Source organism: Microplitis mediator, chromosome 1 (genome assembly GCF_029852145.1).
Source record: "Microplitis mediator isolate UGA2020A chromosome 1, iyMicMedi2.1, whole genome shotgun sequence".
In the NCBI taxonomy this organism is placed as follows: domain Eukaryota; kingdom Metazoa; phylum Arthropoda; class Insecta; order Hymenoptera; family Braconidae; genus Microplitis; species Microplitis mediator.
In genome coordinates, this window is record NC_079969.1 from 4646942 (window position 1) to 4666516 (window position 19575).

Here is a 19575-nt window from a genome sequence, read left to right on the forward strand (position 1 = left end):
TAAAATTATGATAAATTGGTCATAAAGTCTGCTGTTTTATTCACTAAAAAATTTGAAGTAGTAAAAATAGTGACCATTCACTACTGAGTAGTGAGAAATATATTATTCATTCAAATATTGGCGGCAAACTTCATGCTGGCAATGAGCGAATATTCACTGCCAAATACTGATTTTCACAAACTCGATTTTAGAGAATACATCAAAAATACATCAATAATTCTGAACAATAATCTCAATTGTTTCATCAGATTTCACTCTTTCCCCGCCTTCTCACCCTCATAGGATTCAATCAATTATAAAATCATGGAAATTTTGATAAACTTTTCCGTAAAATTACATAATTAATTTTGATCATTAAATTCCTTCTTCCAATCAATTTTAATACTTTTCCGTCAATTGATTGAAACTATTACACCAATATTTTTAGTAGTAGTTTTAGTTACGAATGATTTTCGAAACGAGACCTACTTTAATTTTGATTAACGGATTGACATCGACAAAAATAATTTATTGTCACATAATTTCGAGATAGTAATTAACGTCTATACACCTATGTACTAGTAAATTGAGCGACAAAGGCAAGGTTACTATGAATAGATTATACTAGCAGTATTGTCTGAATCTCAGTCCATTAGCCTGACAGATCTAACAGTGTATACGAAACGGGTAGAGAAAGCAGAGGATGGTCGCTTTACAAATTACGATGCGACCACCTGGAGGACTATGATAGACAGGTCGGTATATAACTGAACGAGATAATCCAAATTCTAAATTACTCAATACTAAATTTATTCGTAACTTGTCAAAAATCATATAATTTCGTTATTTACATAGCATACTTTGAAATCACAATCACAGTTTGTTTAAGTTTAAACTCCCGTGAAAAAATTTTTATATGAAATTTTGCAAAATACACACATACACTCGCTTATCATCTTAGGAATAGTCAGAATAGCATCCTAGGACCTCAAAACTTCGAGATCTGTTCGAAACTCGGTTTTCAAAGATCGAACCAAAACCAATAACTTCGCTTTTTCTTGGAAATTTTCAATTTTTCTAGCGGGAAGTTGAAAAAATCTATTTTATGTGTCTGGATGTACAACATAAGTTATCATTAAACATAGTTTTGAATAACTATTAGCTTTCGATTTATTTTCATTCTCACAACGTTTTGATATGAATATGAAAAATCAATACTCTAAAGGTCGTAAAGTTCTACAATTTACATTGTTTAAATTTTATTTTTTGTCGCGAAATGTTAACAAACATTCCTCTCATAATTATGTCGTCAAACTCGTAGACGGCGGAACATTTTAGGCGTGGCGCACATATTCGTCAATTGTCAGATTTTTTCTATCGATTTACAAGTTTAATGGCATCCCTCATTAATTTATTCAGTCATTCAATACTTTGTGCTGTGGAAAAGTTTCTTGACCTTAAAAAAGTGTACATTTTATTGAAGTTTTCGAATCGATTGTTCAAAAAATAGACGCAATTTATTGTTCATACGAATTTATGGCTTCCTTATCAAATATTCGGTGGAAACCCGGTTTAGATTTTCATGAAGATTCCCCATGGCGGTTTTGGAAGAATTTCCGTATGGTTTGCTATAGAAATTCAGCATTAATTTCTACATAGATTCTTACGTAGATTCCATAGTTTCCTATGTGGATTTTTATGGATTCTCACATAATCCTACATACTTCTTTTACATAGCTCTGGCTTTTGAAACTATAGGCTTTAGGAAGAGAATATTTGTGAATGAGAACACACTAGCATTTTTAATGAAGTTCTGCTGAGAAATGCGATAAAAATATATGATTCAATTCCAGTTAAAACCGAGTTGAATAATTTATGTACAGTATTTATATCGATGGGTCGCTAGTAACGGACCTGTACTGTTGTGAGTGCAATTTATTATTCAATCGATAGGGATCTGAAAAACAAGATTTGTATAAAAACTATAATTACTATTATCCAATTTGTTTAATCGTTTCGGTAAGTGAAAAAACATCGATTACGTCATCGGATCGTCAAAAGATATTTTGTGATAATTAAATAGATAAAACGTTTTATAAACTATTTCAGAACAAATACGCGCTTCGATTACTCACAAAAGTTATTTAATTATTCAAAATATAACATGAGCGTTTGAGGTGTGCACTTTTAAATTTTATAAACACACTCGTTTACTCTAAGAATAATTATTTGTGAATTCAAATAAACCGTTTAGTTTATAGGTAATTTTATACCACGAGATCATTTGTTAGGTTAAATGCATATCTATTTAATTCAAGTAAGTTTATTGAAGTAGGAATAATTATTGAATTTACTCTTTAAAAATTAATTACTAAAATTACTACTTCAAAGTGAATATTAACTTATTGCTAGAGAAAATTATTCCGCTATTCGAATTAGTGATATACTTCTCACTAGTAAATAGTGAATGGTTACTATTTTTAATATTTCAAATTTACGAGAGTGCACGGAGAGAAAATTATGGTAACCGTTCCTAGTATATTTTGAATATCAACCTATAATGTTGTGGTAATAATTACTCGGAATTATGGCATACACCCATAATTTCTGGGAAGGTTCATAACTGTGAGAACAATTCTCATAATTATGGTGAGTTCCTATATCGTATGGTAACTAAATTATGGTAATGATTACCATACTCATGAGAGTAGTTCCCATATTCACATAGAAATAAATCCTATATTCACATTGAAACCGTTCCATAATGTATGTGAAATATTTCAATACTACTATGGTAAACGTTACTGTTTACTATGCTAATAATTTTCATAATATTTGATAACGTTTACCATAATATATGGTGACCATAATGACGTAGGAATTATTACCATTTTCTAGAAACTAATCCTTTGCCATATAGGATTGAATCCCATATAGATAGAAATGACTACCATAATTTATGTGGGCGCCATTCCTATAATCGATGTTTCAAGAAAACCCGTTTCCATACGATATATGAACTATTTCCATATTATATTGCAATTGTTACTGTAAATTTATCTCTGTATACTTGATTTAAGAAAACGCGTCATTACTACTACAACAATAACTTATTCACTTTAGTCAAGTATCATTTTCTTAATGAATCGATTGCGGCTATGGATTTGCCTCTGATTACTTACAACCGTTCCATTAATTTTATACAGATAACATTATCAAAATTTCAGTAAGAAACAGATTTAATTGTGAATAATTAACAACCATAAGATAATTAAGAGCTGTGCAAACACCATAACCCTGAAAAACTACGTCATAGGTTTAACGCTAGTTAGACTTAGGGGAAATTGTAGGAAAACAAATGGAGTCCAGAAAGATACCTACACGCGAAGGCTATTGCAATATTCTAAAAGCTAGTCTGGCCATTCTGCAATGCGGCTCACTAACCACTGAGGCTAAAACCGCGAGCTTACCTCGAGAAACCATTGTTTCGGTATGATTTATGTAAGAGATTCCAATTTGACGCCTGGAAAGATATAGTGGTAACATCATTGGAAGTTTTAGTACACGGCTATTTTAATTGTTTTTATTTTTTTTTTATCTATATATAAGCTTTATAAACAACAACAACAATAAATATAATTATGACAAAAAGATAATTTTTAATTGACTGAATAATAATAGTGAAAAATTATAATGATCTTCTAAGCGAAATAACAGTTCATGTGAAATGAAGTTTCATATAGTTGTTAATACTTGGATAAAAAATCACACTATATATGGTATGATAATTTCAAGTTTTCTTTACGAAATTCAAAAGTAAATAATAATACTTGAGACTTAAGAGAAAAAAAAAAGAGCGAATGGGTGGTAAATGAAAAAGAGATCATTATAAAGAGAAGTGAAAATTCAAAGGTGAAAAGGATGCAGCAGATGAAAGCAGCTGTTAGGAATATGTAAATCAACTTTACCTCTAGGGCAGAACACGTTTCGTACGAGCACGAACAGCGTTAAACACTTGGTGAAAACGGTGATTTTCACTTGGGTTTGTCTAAGAATCTGTCTGTGGTTTCAATGAAGGCGCCTGTGAATTTTCTGTAAATTAAATCTACCGATAAAAGATCACAAGAGAAGAAAAGTTTTCGACAAAAGCGAACGTTTTGATAAAGTTGATATTAAAACTACGTAATTTTATAAGTTCTACAACAATACGTTCTCATGTAATTTATTAATAAAAGCTTTTAACTTTTTCGTTATCAGAAAAGGAAGACTTATATTTATGAATAAAATATGTAACCGTAAATTTCTGTTGAATATAATGTTTTTACAAAGATTAAAAAGCGGTTTATTGCATATTGTACTTGAAATTTAAACTAGTACATTGTGCAACTAGTGAACTAAGTCAGCCATTATTGGTGAAGCGTAGTGGCTTCAACACAAGCCGAAGGCGGGCACACAAGAGCCATAGGCGAGTTTTCAGTCCGTGCTAATTGGCGCTCATTAGATATTTGGAATTTCACCGTAAAAATATTTTGTGGGAACTATAAATTAACATAAAATATAAACAACTAATTAAAAGGTCATAAATGTTTTAGTGTACGTCATTCTAAAACTATTTGGCATTAACACTGTGTAATAGTACAGTATGTGCAACAAAGGTATTCAAAAATGGCTTCAAGAGAGTGTCATTATGAGCTCATTGTGTCACGCTGGTGGAAAATCTAGAAATCTGCATTGCCTTTCCATTTATTATAGTACACCGGTCGATAAACGACCACTTAGGGTTTGTTTTACAGTTATGACAAAACAGGATGACCGTGCATGCATTTAATAAAGTAATTTCTCAAACAATGTACTCATAAAAAAAGACTGCAATGAAAAATGATAACTCCGTAAGAAAATTTAAAGTTTGGCTCAGACTCAAGTAGACTACACTCGCACGAATTTGAAATTTAAGTATAATTGGGTAGATCTTGCTTACGGAAGATCAAGATTTAGAGATCTGAACGAGATTTTATCTCCATAATTGGCTTCAATAAAAATGAAACGGAGTTGTTTGTAATTTAATTGCGCAACTGAATGCTTCAGAGAGTTAAAAATGAAAGGATAATCAATAGTGTTATTTTTGGGGTAATTGAAGATTTAAAAAATACTACTTTATAATTATACTCAGAAAAATTCATATTACTGTAAAACGAGCGTGAATTTGGAATGAATTTTTAATGCGGATTCACTCCGGAACAGTTTTCCTGTGCAACATTAAAATTACACATTCATGTTAATCATTGGTTCAAATATTAATAATTAAACATAATATATTCCATTTATAACTCATACATGTTTTATTAACTTACTAAATTATAATTTGGTACAATAATAATTATAATTACTACATCATTATGGAATTAGTTGATATTTTGGTACAATATAAAAGGTTATCTCACAATATACTTATCGAAAACTATACAACAGTTTGTAGTTCAATGAATCTATACTGGAATAATATAAGAAAATGGAGATTCTATTTCTTTAACGCCAGAACCATGAAGATTATTACTGAAGGTAATTATGTTCTACTGATTACAAAGGCTGGCAGATATCAATAATTTTTCTATTTTTAGAGCAATCGAAATTTATTTCACTCTGTTATAATGTTCTGTAATTTTAAGACATTTCAGATGACACTCGTAGTTATTTCGGCACTCAATGAAAATATCAAAACATTCAAATATAATCTTACTATACTTCAGTTATCTATCCGCGATTTGTACTCCTACTTCGCTTTCGGAGTTTTACGTATGAATGATATATCTTAGATAGGTCTTATACTCTATATTTGGAGTGAATTTTACTCCGAGATCAAATTAGGAAAAAATTATCCAGAAATAAAAAGTAAACGAAATATGTATGAAGCGAAATTAGTCGTTACATAATTGGCTAAATACGGCACAGAAATGTACACAATTGACAACAATATTCATTACAGTAAATGTATGAAAACCGATACGCACGCGCTTGCGCCCGAAACAAGTTCCGAGTAGATAGAAAATTTAGAGTTCAAGTAGAAAAGAAATGAAAATAAAAAAATTTCTCAATCACTGAAATGATTTGTTAATTTTATTCATGTTTCAACATCGCGTTTGAAGTGTCTACTTTAGACTTTCAACACTTCTTATATTTTTTCTATTGGTACTTAGTTCGACTTCTGTAGTCTGAAATATGCAGCAACAAAAAATATGTTGAAAATGCTAAAAAAAAAGTACAATACTTGAGAATTTATCTGTTTTATACTAGAAGAGGATAATGGATATTCGTCTAAGAATCAGCTGTATCTGACAAACATGCGATTCGTGAAATATAGTCACTTTACAAGTTGTCAAGTAGTTGTATATAAAGCTTACGTTGGTCCGTTGTTTCTCACAAAACTGTTTGTATCCTCTTATAAGTTCAAGCATGGAATCTAAACTGGCCAGCCGTTTTGCTTACAATGTCTTAGTAAATGACAATACTATAACATTAAACTTTAGCCTTCTTGAAACTGTCATTGATATTATTCACTGTGGAAATATTATTATTATTATTACAACTTAGGTTATTTGTCTTTTTGCTCTCGCTAATTTTGCGGTAAATTTATTTAAGAATGGGAATTTATCAGGAGTAGTTCCTATTAACTTATGGTAATAATAACTATGTCATAATAGTAACCGTTCTCATTGTACTATGGTAATAATTATCATACTATCGTAGTAATGGTTACCATAATATTATGAGAATCATTATTCCGGGCTTCCGTGTAGAGATATAAAAGAAACGGTTACCTGCTTTAGGAAAAAACCTTAGGTTTGTCGCGTCACCCGCCGAGCGTCGGCATTTCTACATTAAACGTCCTATAACTCAAAAAGTATGGATATTAAAAAAAAAAGTTTGAAACAAAAATTGTAGAGAATAAACTGATCTTTAAAAATGGATTGATACATTTTATTGATTAATCAAATATTTCAAAAGTTATTGGCCGCGATAGAAAAACCGGTTCATTAAATGGGCCATAAATCGTAAGCGGTAAGTTTTACAAAAAAGTTTAATGAAAACAAAAGATGCAAAATTTTATTCTCTATAATAATGGTCTCTGTGACTTTTTCCCTAAAAAGCATAGTTTCTGAGATATCAGCTGAAAACGTTTTTTCAACATAGCACTTGTAGCGCCACCTAGATCTGTCAGCATTTTGTGATTTTATGCTCAGTAAGTGATCCTAAATCTTATAAAAAAAAATTTGGATCGGAAATTTAGTGCAAAGTTTAATTCTATTTTTACTGGCCTATTACTATAGTAAATTATAATGTAAACCATAGGGTCGATTACCATAGTAGTATAAGAACGATTACCACAATATTATAGAAATATTTCACAATTATTGTGGGAACGGTTACCATGATGTACCAGGTTTATTCCCATGCGTATTTAGGAATCGTTTCGACGTGGGTATAGGACTTATTCCTATGTGACTATAGAAACTATTTCCATAAGTATGGTAGTCATTCCCATACGATATAGGAACTATTACCATAATCATAAGGATTCCATAGTTAAGGTAACAATTCATTTTCCCCATAAATCTTTAATAAAATTTTTATTTTAATACTTGAATCGTCTGGTAAAAAAATAAGATTTAGCAAAATGACATAGTGATATTTCCAGGAGCAAATGAAAATCAAGAGAATACTTTTAAATCCCAAGGATCACTGCAGACTCTTGACTTTAACAAAAGATATCATATTGCTAGTAAGCGTTGGCTTTAGATTTTCTTCTTAAAAGTCGTGACCAAAGTAATAAATCTTTTTTTTCATCTCATAGAGTTTATAGAGATTACCGTTTTGTTAAGAAAAACAAGAATAAGAGGAATAAAGCGTATAAAAATTTTGCCAATACTTTTTATCACGTCATGCCGCAATAATTGTCTATTGTTAGCTAAAAAAGTAAAAGAACTTAAACACCATGTTAGATAAATAGTTTTCACAATACCAGTAATAACGTTACGTTTCATAATATCTTCTTAGGGCTTTGAATTGATTCTGAGATATATAGCCCGAGCTATTTTCGGGTTATTTGAATAAGTAATGAGTGAAAATCGACCTTCTCCTGAACTTAATGGTGTCAATAAGCTCTTTGTGCTTAAAAATATCTCCAAAAAAGTATTTTTGAGCATTTTCGAGAATATAAACATTTCATTTTTCGTGACCGACGGAGAAGTTTTAATTTTCGGCCATGCAAATCAAGTGTGTAATCGTGAATCTACTAATAGTCTTTCTTTCTCTTTGTCTGGATCAGGGCTTGTCATTATCTACTTGTTTTCTTACTACGTCGTAAAAGCTATTAAACAGAAAATTGACGGTCTCAGAAAACATTGGACATATATTTAGTGAGTTATCTTTTCTTTGTTTTATTTCAGTTCGGACTTTCGATGAAAAAAAAACGCGTGTAGAATCGTCACTTCGCATTCAATTGGAAGCGTCTGTACGTGGAATCGATATTCAGTATCGAGAACATTTGTTCTCTTTCGAGTTAAATTCTAAGGTTAAATGTTTACATGTTTTGTAAAAAATACACGGCATGAGAGCCAAAAGAAGCAATGGGCCTTCAGCGTAAAAATCAACGTTCAGTTGATTGTACATTTCTAGTGGTTTTAAAGGAATTCATTGTCTGGAATTGAAGTCAGAACGCGGAAAATTGGTAACGGTAAATCAAGGAAAAGAAAGACGTGAGTTGCAAATTTTTACAACAGTAACTTGGTTTAAATTCAAGCAAAGTGTTTAATTGGTATTGCGAATCATAATGAAATTACGAATGTGAATTAGAGTTAACGGAAGCTATTAGGTTTTTATCCTACGCAATCTCATTGAATTAATCACGAGATACGGTTTGAAACAATTAACAAGATGTACCTCGCATTATCAAGCGAATGGTGAAAAACGTGATGATAGAATCGTACAATCGTTCGAAGCTCAATCATTGCAGAAAAAAAAATGATATAAATATTACGTTTAAAAAGTTATCGTCAAAGAGACGTAGATTGTATTAATCCTTTGTTCTAGTCACACTCTGATAAGAAAGATAACTTGCAATGGTTTAGAATGAATGTCGAATTTCCATAAGAAACATGATTCAAAATGATTGGAGTACTTGAAATTATTTAAATTGATTTGAATTCGAATCATTTACAATAATTTTTCTGAATTAGGGCAGTGCGAGCTTATTCATTATTTGTTTTTTTCTGTTTGCCGTATGTACAATTATTCTAGTCAGAGACCGAGTATACACATACGATTAAATTGATTTAGTATTGCTATTATCATTAAATTACATTTGTTGATGAGATAGGCGTGAGTAAAATATTAATTATTAAAGAGACTATAGAATAAACCAATAATTGCCGATAAGTTACCAACGCAATCAGATGATTATGGTTATGGTTTTATACGAACGGGTCGTTACCGTCTGTTTTATTATAATCGGCCATGTAATTAAATTAAGTGTAGTTTGGATGCACATGTAAATTATAGGACTCGAAATTTTTACTGGATTCAAAGAACAGCGGGTTGTTGTCTAAAGTTATATGAATCCTTATATCTATTGTCAATATGACAGCGTAAAAAATTTACGGAAGTAAACATGATTCAAATTCATAATGCTTATTTTAATATCAAAAATCTGAATCAAACGATTCTAACGGTCACTAACAAAAGACTACTTACTACTATTTTCTCTCAATGGAGTTGCAAAACTCACTAGATGGAATACTAATGATCAATAATGAAACACTATTTAACTCAAACTACTCCCAATAGTAGTGCAAAACTGACTAGTCGGAATACTCTTGATTACTCATAGAAACAATATTCAATACTGACCATTTCCAATAGTGTTGCAAATTTGACTAGTCAAAATACTAATCAATCCCAATAGAGTTGTAAAACTGGCTAATCAGAGTACTAATGATCACCAATAGAACACTATTCAATGATAATCGCTCCCAATAGTGTTCCAAGACACACTAGATGGAATACTAATGATCACTAATGAAACACTATTCAACTCTCATTACTCCCAATAGTAGTGCGAAATTGACTAGTTGGAATACTATTGATCATTTATAGAAACGCTATTCAATACTGATCATTTTCAACAGTGTTGCAAATTTTGACTAGTCAAAATACTTATCAATCCCAATAGAGATGCAAAATTGACTAATCAGAGTACTAATGATCACTAATAAATAATTAACCAACACTATAATGAATTTTTAATAGAGTTCCTTAGTTTTTTTTTTGTAAGCGCAGTTGGTTCTAAGTTTACTTTACTAGCACGGTATATTTTATGGTAAATTTTCTCCATGTAGTAACAGTAGAAGAAATCGTTACCATTCATATATAAATATAATCATGATTACAGCAAAAACACTCTATGAAATTTGAATGAACCGAAAAATGTCAGTCGCATTACCCTACAGAAACGCTGTATTCTCATGTATAGTTATCAACTAGTCATTTGAATGTATAATTCTAACTTAGCTACTCAGAAAATCGACTTCTACACGAATCTTTTTTATCTGAAAAAAGTAACTCGAGGACAAAGTTTTTTGAATATTTTTCAATAAAAAATTAATGAAATTCAAATAACAGCAGAGCATTTATATAGTTCTTTATTTTTTAGCATGCGATACTCAGTAAGAATAAAAAAAGTATTAATTAAAATAAAATGAATGAATTGAAAATTTAATAACTAACTAGTAACTTACGAAATTTTAACTGTGAAACTTGATTTAACTTTTTGATGTCTATAGATTATTTCTTATTATAATATACTATATAAAAGTTGTAAGGTATCAAAGTGCTCATTTTGAACACCTATTGCTTCTTGCAGTAGTGAAAATATTATGAAAATTAATTAAACATTAAAATAAGAAAACTACAGTTTTATTCAAGTGAGTTCAAATGTTTCACTTCAACTTTCTTAGATACTAACAAGTTTTATTTCGGTTACACTCATTCACGCCCGAAGACATTTAAAATCAATTACCCGAGTAAAAAAATTATATGTTATTATATAGAATTATATATCATTGTATATACGTCACCAAAATAATTATATGTAATGTTTTCCGCTTACATAAAATTACATACAATTATATATAATTCATGTATGATTATATATATAAAAAACCATTATATAAATTAATATGTATAATTTTATATAATTACATAATAATATATATAATTATATATTATTAGATATGAATTGCATATAATTGTATATAATAGTATACAGTACAACCTGTGTACACTGACCACTTACGGTTTTCGATAAGAGTGGTCATTGTATGCAGGTGGTCATTGTACAGAGAATGGAAGGTGGGGAGAAATGATAAAGCCAAGAATGTAAGGAAAGATTTAACAACATAAACAAAAATTTAGTTGGAAATGATATCATTTTTATTCAAATAATTGTCAAGTTTTGTTTTTGAATTACATCTAACTCAGTTTAATTTTGTTTCACACTCATTATAACAACTAAACCTTAATAAACTGTCAACGGCACTAAGAGCGTACGAACAATGAGTAATAAAAGCAAAAGTAACGAAAAAAAATTCATAGATAAGGCGAAAAAGAATGACAGGGGTAAATCTGTCAATACACACAGGTCAATTGGAGCTCAAACAACTTCAAAATAGAGGTTATACTAGTCAAGTGGTCAAAATAGAGAGTCGGTCAGAGTAGAGAGGTATTACTATGGGTAATGTAAGCGTAATTAAGCTGGTTCCTAGAAATATTGGTCAATATAGAGAGGTGGTCAGATTACAGAGGTGTTCATTTGTACAGGTTTTACTGTATAATTATATAAAAAGTTTTTTCCCGGGATATTCCTATTGTTGAAATATAGAAATAAAATAAAAGCTCAGGACTTCAGAGATTTATTGGAATTATTACAAATTTGTTAAGACCAAGACGTTTGATTTTTTTATGATTGAAAGAGCAAATGATAATAGAATGAGAAAACAATTTTGTTTATTATTGATTTTGTTGATCGTAATTTAAGTCGAAGTATCTTGAAACATTTTTCTTAAGATATAAAAAAAATGAAAAAAAAAAAAACTGAAGCCAGTGAAACGTGCCGACACTCCGTATCTAGGAATTCCCGTCAACTCGATTACTGGGTTTCAAGTTTTCTTGCTTTTTATTTTTTACTCGTAAAAAATTCAAACTCCAGCCGTGAAAGAATCCACGTCTCCACCTTCATTTACGTCACTTCAATTAGAGACGGTAGAATGTCTAGCTTTATACTCAAGATAATCTACTTTTAACGTATAGAAAAAATATAAAATGAATTTTTTAAAATGAATAAATTGATAATGATTTAAAAAAAAAAAATTTTTTTTTTGAAACAATAAAGATGAAATGGTTGTGAACATATAAATTTATGTCATGGAATTTTCAGAATATTTATAGGAATGTAATTTTTTTTCTTACCCAAAGAATTCGATATGAGTATGAACGATGCCGAGAACCGCGGCAGCAGGTGAAAGTCAACGATATTCAACGTCAACGTATAAATCTCGTAAATGTTTAGTATAAAATTGGCATGCAGGAAAAGAGCTTGGCATTCAATTTAATTCAGACGAGAAGAATAAAATGCCATTGAAACATACATATCTACTTTATCTTGTCCGATAGCCAAGATCTACATCGTTCACATACAGAAACTTTACTATTCTTTGATAAATTTTTACCAAACTTGTAACTTTCTGAGAAAAAGAAATCTGTATAATTATGTAAAATTATATATGCAGTAAATATTTTTCAACATACTATATTACAGACCTTGGGAGAAAAGTAGGATATTACAACCCGTGTGTACAATTGCCTACTTAGGCCGAAAACGAGGATTGCGACGTCCCATTTTCCCTCGTGATAGGTATATTATTTTTCACCAGATCTATACATGAAAGTTGAAATTTTTGCCTCTGTTTTCGGGAAGAATTTTGACGATTTTCTTTCCTCCAAGCAGGGCAGGAATTAAAACTTTTGGCGCAGGTATGGTAAAAAATTTTATAAGACTATAGATATTTTTTTGCCTGAATGTCTATAACGTTATATAATCATGAATATTTGATATATCTGATTATATAAAAAAAAGTATTTCCTGGGTGAGATATTGGAGTTAATATTTTATCATCATATATAATAACAAAAATATTAAAATTAATAATGTTGATAAAATTACGGAGTGAAAAATTTATTATAGAAAAGTAAATCTGATATTTGATCCATCCCAAGATTTCCCAGATGAACTTTCAAGAAATGAAAAAATCCCTAAGGAGCATAAAAAGCAACTGAGATAGAACAAATTTTCTCAGCTAACTGCAAGAAATTTATTGATGATACAACTCTAAAATATTTTTTTATTATGTGAATATAATTTGATTAAACCCCTTCTATGAAATTGTATCATCTCGTGGCAAGTAATGGAAGAAATCAATAGATATAATAATCATATTTACTATGATACATCATATAGATACACTGCACCTATGGAACAAATAAATTTATAAAGTATTATTGATCATTTTATAGTTCAAAAAGAAGTTATGACACAAGTATATAATTTATAAGCTCTCAGTGCTGAACGATAAAAAATGATTAATTTTGAAAAATAAGTCCGCAAGCAAGTTTGTATCGCAAGATTGTCAATTGTCTATTAGAATGAATTTATAGAATAGCTTCTAAGTAAAAAAAATTATAAATCTATTCAATAGTTCAATTTTTGAATCAATACACATTTTGACAATAAATACGCATGTGTAATTATTTATAAATTTTGGAATTTTGATTCTACTGTCGTAAAAGTTTTGAAAATGATTGACCAATCGGCTACACCCCGACCCCCTTCACACGCGCGCGAACCCGACATTTAATAAAAAATTGATTTTTGAAAGTCGCATTGCAAACTATAAAATTCAAATTTTCAATAATTTTCCACTTTTTTTAGAGGAAAGTCAAACTCGTAAATCCCTTTTTCCGAAAACAATTTTAAGTTTTTGCGCTTCAATTCTAAAATAATAACGATTTTTAGCGAAAATTTCAATTGCTATAAATAAAAATTTATTAATGACCTGTATTAAAAGTTTCTCTATTTCGAGTAAATAAATATAAGGAAATTTCGAGTAAAATATGTTTTCAATTCATGAGTGTAAAGCGAAGTATTCCGAAGGCTTGAATTAACAAGTCTGAGGTTATGACGCATTCTCTATGAGAACGAGTATGTTTGAACGCACACGAGCCGTAGGCAGGTACTAGTGAACATACTCGTACTTGAGGAGAATGTAACATTAACATAGACGAGTGTTGTCAATTTAACTCTACAAGATATTTCATTTTAAACATATGTACATCAATCAATATTTTAATCTAACGACAGCATCTAATATTCAATATGACAAAGTTCAATTTTAAATAAGAAAAAACATGATGTCGAAGATCATTTCATAGTGAAGTTTGACAAGATATCTATGATTTATATTGAAATTTGTCTATTTATTTTTATATTACATTTCCAATTGAAGTTCCTGTATATAACCAACGTGGCGGAAGTGAACGATGTTCGATGATTTGTAAAGTGTCTTATAGCAAATTTACTTTTTAGTCGTGCCGAAAAGTGACTAAACTAGTGTGACGGAACCGAAGTCCACCTCCGTTTTACGGGAGGCCGTTACCTAACCCTTTTGGGCATACACGCATTATGGGATAGTCCCTACCCCCTCACCAGGCGACACTCTTAGCCGAAAAATATAATTGAGTGACGACTAAGGGGGACTTAAACCGGAGGTATAATCGAAACTCCTCATTGCGCGTGATATCTAACCACAGCCACCACAAGTCCATACCTCTCATAGGACAGACACTACTACCATTTCAGGAAATAAAGAGACTCTGGTCAAAGTAGGCTTGAAAAGGTCCTCCCCCCGTGGTACCAGTCTCCCTGCACTGGTGATCAGGTTGAATTTTTAACTTTCCAAGCCTATAGGCGCTCTGATTATTCAAGTCAAATCAAAGTTTAGAACACCTCGGGGGGACGAGTCTTATAACGAGGTTGGAATGGACATATTTTTTATCTTGATAATGTTAAGGTTCGGATCAAGAAGTTTCATGAAATCGGTTCACGGAACATATGAATTACAAGTGTCAAATTACTATCAACGACTTTTGTATTCCGAGACATAATCTATCGGGTATATTTTTGTTTGAGATTATTATTGGAACATTTCAGAGATAATTTACAAAGTGATAAATCAAAAGCTTTGTACCTAAGATAACAAAAATTTTCAAATTAACACAAAACGATGGCGAAAACAAAAGTTCCACTTATACTAGAGTGCAATTGTGTTATACATTTGATGTTATCTTCCCTTTCATGCACATCCTATCATTTTTGTCGTTTCAATTTTTTTTTTATTTCAGATTTTTTTTCATTCACTTTTTTTGTGTTCTATCATTTTATTGTCCAGGCGCAATGTGGGAACAAAAAATCCATGAAATAACGAGAATATCTCACGGATCGAATTCGCTGGGCGTTCAAAAGCCACCCCTCAGTGTTTCATTCTCTTGTTGCAGGTTTATATATTCTTTTTCTCTCACTTCATGACCACTCTACATTGCATTCGACGAAACACGATCACCATTTGGATGGTCAATTGGTTATATCGGAGTCTACATGCGTCGTGGATCGTGGATAGAATCAAATGTTCAATTGGGAGATCAAAATGTAATTACACTAACAGCAAATCATGGTCCTTTATAGCGATCAAAAAAGAAGGTGATAACTGAAGAGATTGAATAACTCTAATGTTCGTTAAAGTTATTTTTATTTCAAGTATTACAGTGATCTCTCGGTTTTCGAATGATAATGAAAAATCATAAAATATCTCGATGCTAGAAAAAATCTATCGTTTATGTAATATTATTATTTTACTCATTTTCTAGAGAATGACCAAATCTTATAAGACAAAAATATATTTGTATGTAGACTGGAAAAATCAAATAGTATGAACGTATATCGAAATATAGAGGGACGCATTTATTTTTAATGTCAGATTGTACCTCACTATTGATTTTAATAAAAAAGTTGAATGCCGTAGCTGTACGATAAGAAGAGAACACTTCATTTTCTACGTTTACTTTATATTTATATTCATTAGAATATTTAAATTTATTATTCATTTTCATTACAATGCATATTAATAAACTATGAAATATCAGAAGTGAATTCGGAGTAAATGTGCATTTTATTTGAATCCAAATTCACTCCGACTCGGGGTTCAGGAGTTTAAAAATAAATCACTCCGTGTACGAAGTGAATGAGAATTTTTTTTCTTCAGCCCTCCGAGAAGTGAATTTTACTCCGAAGGAATTAATCACATAAAAAATAATCTCGGCTTTCACTCCGGATTGAGTCCAGGTTTATTCTGTAAATTTTTTACATCGTAAAGCTGTATTATGATGAAAAACTATTTTTAACCCGACACAGTATTAAGAATATAAATTTTTCATATTTTATTTTTACCTCAAAGAACTAAGAAATAATAACTTGAGCTCTTTGCAGTCTAAGACAGCAGGAAATTATAAAGTTGATCAGTTTTTTATATTTTCTACTTATTTCTACATTTTACCTGATTTTTAATATAAAATAGATAAATTATTATTAGAAGGATAATATTTTATCAAGATATTAAATATTTTAATACCGAGATAGTTAAATAATGAATATGACGTCTATAATAATTGTAAAAAAAAGAAAAAATGCTTAAGTGAACCTGAATGTCACTTACATTTGATAATACTATAACGACATCGTTATATTCATAAAAGCTAAAAGAAAACGCTGAAAATGCAAACGAAAAGATGGCTTGTAGTACATTATTCTTCAAGTCTCGGAAAATTTTTATTTTTTTATTATACGAAATAGCCTAGTATAATTTATTTTATTCTGTCATTAAATTATTATATTATTCCAACTGTGACAAATATAAGAATGATTGTTACTTATTTCAACGATATTCAGTTAAATGACATAAATATATTTTGTCCAATTAATATTTTTCAAACGCATAAGTATTATTATCATTTTTTCATGCACGAGAAGTAAGTATGGTAACTATTAGCGTCACTACATTAAACTTTTAATTTATTTGATTATGTATGTAAACAGAATTTGACAGAGAACTATGATGAGCGTTTTTTTTTTTCAATCATACAATCATATATTCAATGATACCTCAATTTTTTCTGAATATAATATATTATGGCTATAGATAATAACATAGAACTAATAGGGACCGAGAGGCCCAGGTAATTTCAAGAGGTAGTTTAAGTCAGTCTAACACCATCCAGGCTAGTAAGCAGTTGTGTACTACTTTCCTTGCAAATAAAGCTATTTCTATATAGTATAGTAATACTTTTTGAAAATATGGTCTCGTCCTGTAATTTCTTTTAATTAATATAATCTAAAAATCTATATTCCACATTTGTATTAAAAATCTATAAAATTACGAAAAAAACTGAAGATAATTACATTGAGATGTATACGAATTTTATTTGACAAAGATGGATTCTTGCAACAGATAATTATTCGTTTTAAGGATTAACGAGCACGGTATCAGAGTAGGGATAGGCAGTGGCTGTTGCGCGGTTAAAGGAGAGACAGTCACGTGATATCTAACAATATATAGTCAGATGTAGTATAGATTTATGGCTGCATTTCAGTTTATTTTAATTATAATTTATTAATGACTTGGGTTAGTTTTTTTCGATCATTTTTTTTTCTTTGCTAAAATCACCATTAATAAATCTTCTTTCAATCCCATAGTTCTTTTCGTACTTCTTTTATATTTAAGACTAAAAGATATTGAAATGTATCGATATTTGGGGTCTAGTCCATTAGACCACTGTATTAAATTTCAATGCTTGAAATCAAATTTCGTGAAGAAATTGTACCTATATCTAATGCTCGTGCAGTCTTAACTGATAAAAGAATCGCAGTATCTCTTCTGGGCTCGATCTTGGGTTGTATGGGATCAAGTCTAAGCTGCTAACTACTGCGTCAAATCACGTACGAGAGTATCCGGTGTTGATTGTATTTATTTGGAAACAAATGAATTTAGGAAATTAGAAGACATCAATCTAATGATTGGTTTTATCATATATATTGTATTCAATTATATGAATTACACGAAAAATAAAAGTTGTTTCTTGTCAAAATTATTATTTTTTATGTAAGAATAAGGGTCATCCTGCCAGGATAGAACGGTTTTGGTAATATTGATACACCAGTGAGGTTTGTTGTTTATATGCGTTGAATCAAAGGATGTAGAGTTCATTGAGGATAAAAAAAAGCTCTTGAAAGATTTTTAAAAAATGATGTTTTTGAGAAATCTTTCATTGTTTCCTCGCACTTTACAAACTTTCCAATAGGAATTGTCATAACTAATACGATTTTAAGCCTTCTGTATTTTCAAGCATATAACACTTGAAATTTATCGATCTGCCATGTAATATCATATGTGCTTTCAACCGCGTCCTCAATCTTCAAATCTCAAATTCACAGTACATCGGCGAAAAGGAGTTGAAGGAGAAGAGAAGTAAAGCCCAAGGGATTGCCCGCCGACAGCTGTCTAAGCTTCGAGGTTATCCTCTCTAGATTCTTGTGACTAGTCAGTGTTCCAAGGCTATTTTTATTATTATTATTATTATTATTATTGTTATTATTATTATTATTTTTATTATTATTATTATTATTATTATTATTATTATTATTATTTTTATTATTATTATTATTATTATTATTATTATTATTATTCCCGTATTTAATTGTTATTTTGAATTCGCATGGTAAAGTATCCGTAATAGAAATTTAAAAGTTTACAATCTTTTGAATATTCAACAATATAATATTATAAGACACACTTAGCTCTCACATGGCCACTTAATGAACAAATCTAACCCTGCAACCTGTCCAAAATTCAATGAAATTGTTACAGTCAAACAACTCATTAACTGTCCAGGGATACTCTCAAAATCTGAAACAGTGAAAACCACTGAAACATAGTGTATGTACACTAGGGTGCTTCAAAAAAAAATTTTGTTTTTTTTTTTCGCTCTTACCCCATAAAACGTTAGTGGTTGTCGAGAAAAAAATCCTCCCAAAAGATGGGCTCTCTAGCTCAACTCTAAGAGGTCGCTATTTTAATTTTAAATTCCGATCTGATTAACATGTAAAAATTTATTTTTTTATTCAAAGTGTAATTACTCGTAAGCTGCTCAATATTTTTCAAATTTATACATCGATCTTCAAAGTTGATTCCTCAAGCTTTCCAAAACCCTATGACAAGTCATAATTATCCCCAATTGAAGCTAGCAAAAAAAAAAAATGGAAAATTAACAATTTCATTTTGAAATACAAAATCGATACTTTTCAGATAGCTTTAATTGACATTTGGATAATGTTAATTACGACTTGTCATAGGGTTTTGGAAAGCTTGAGGACTGAGCTTT

The 19575-nt window shown here is 30.2% G+C and overlaps 1 protein-coding gene across 3 annotated transcripts in view; it reads right to left on the reverse strand.

Moving 5' to 3' along the window:
• The window catches only part of LOC130668516 (neurotrimin-like), a 137839-nt gene that overhangs the window by 25849 nt on the left and 92415 nt on the right, over nucleotides 1-19575 (reverse strand). Inside the window, exon 1 of one of the 3 annotated variants that reach the window (XM_057470883.1) lies at nucleotides 10770-10788. The exons of the other annotated variants lie outside the window; for them this stretch is intronic. The gene's annotated coding sequence lies outside the window, so the exon portion shown is untranslated. Of the gene's footprint in view, nucleotides 1-10769; nucleotides 10789-19575 lie in introns of those variants that run through there. 3 annotated transcript variants of the gene reach the window in all.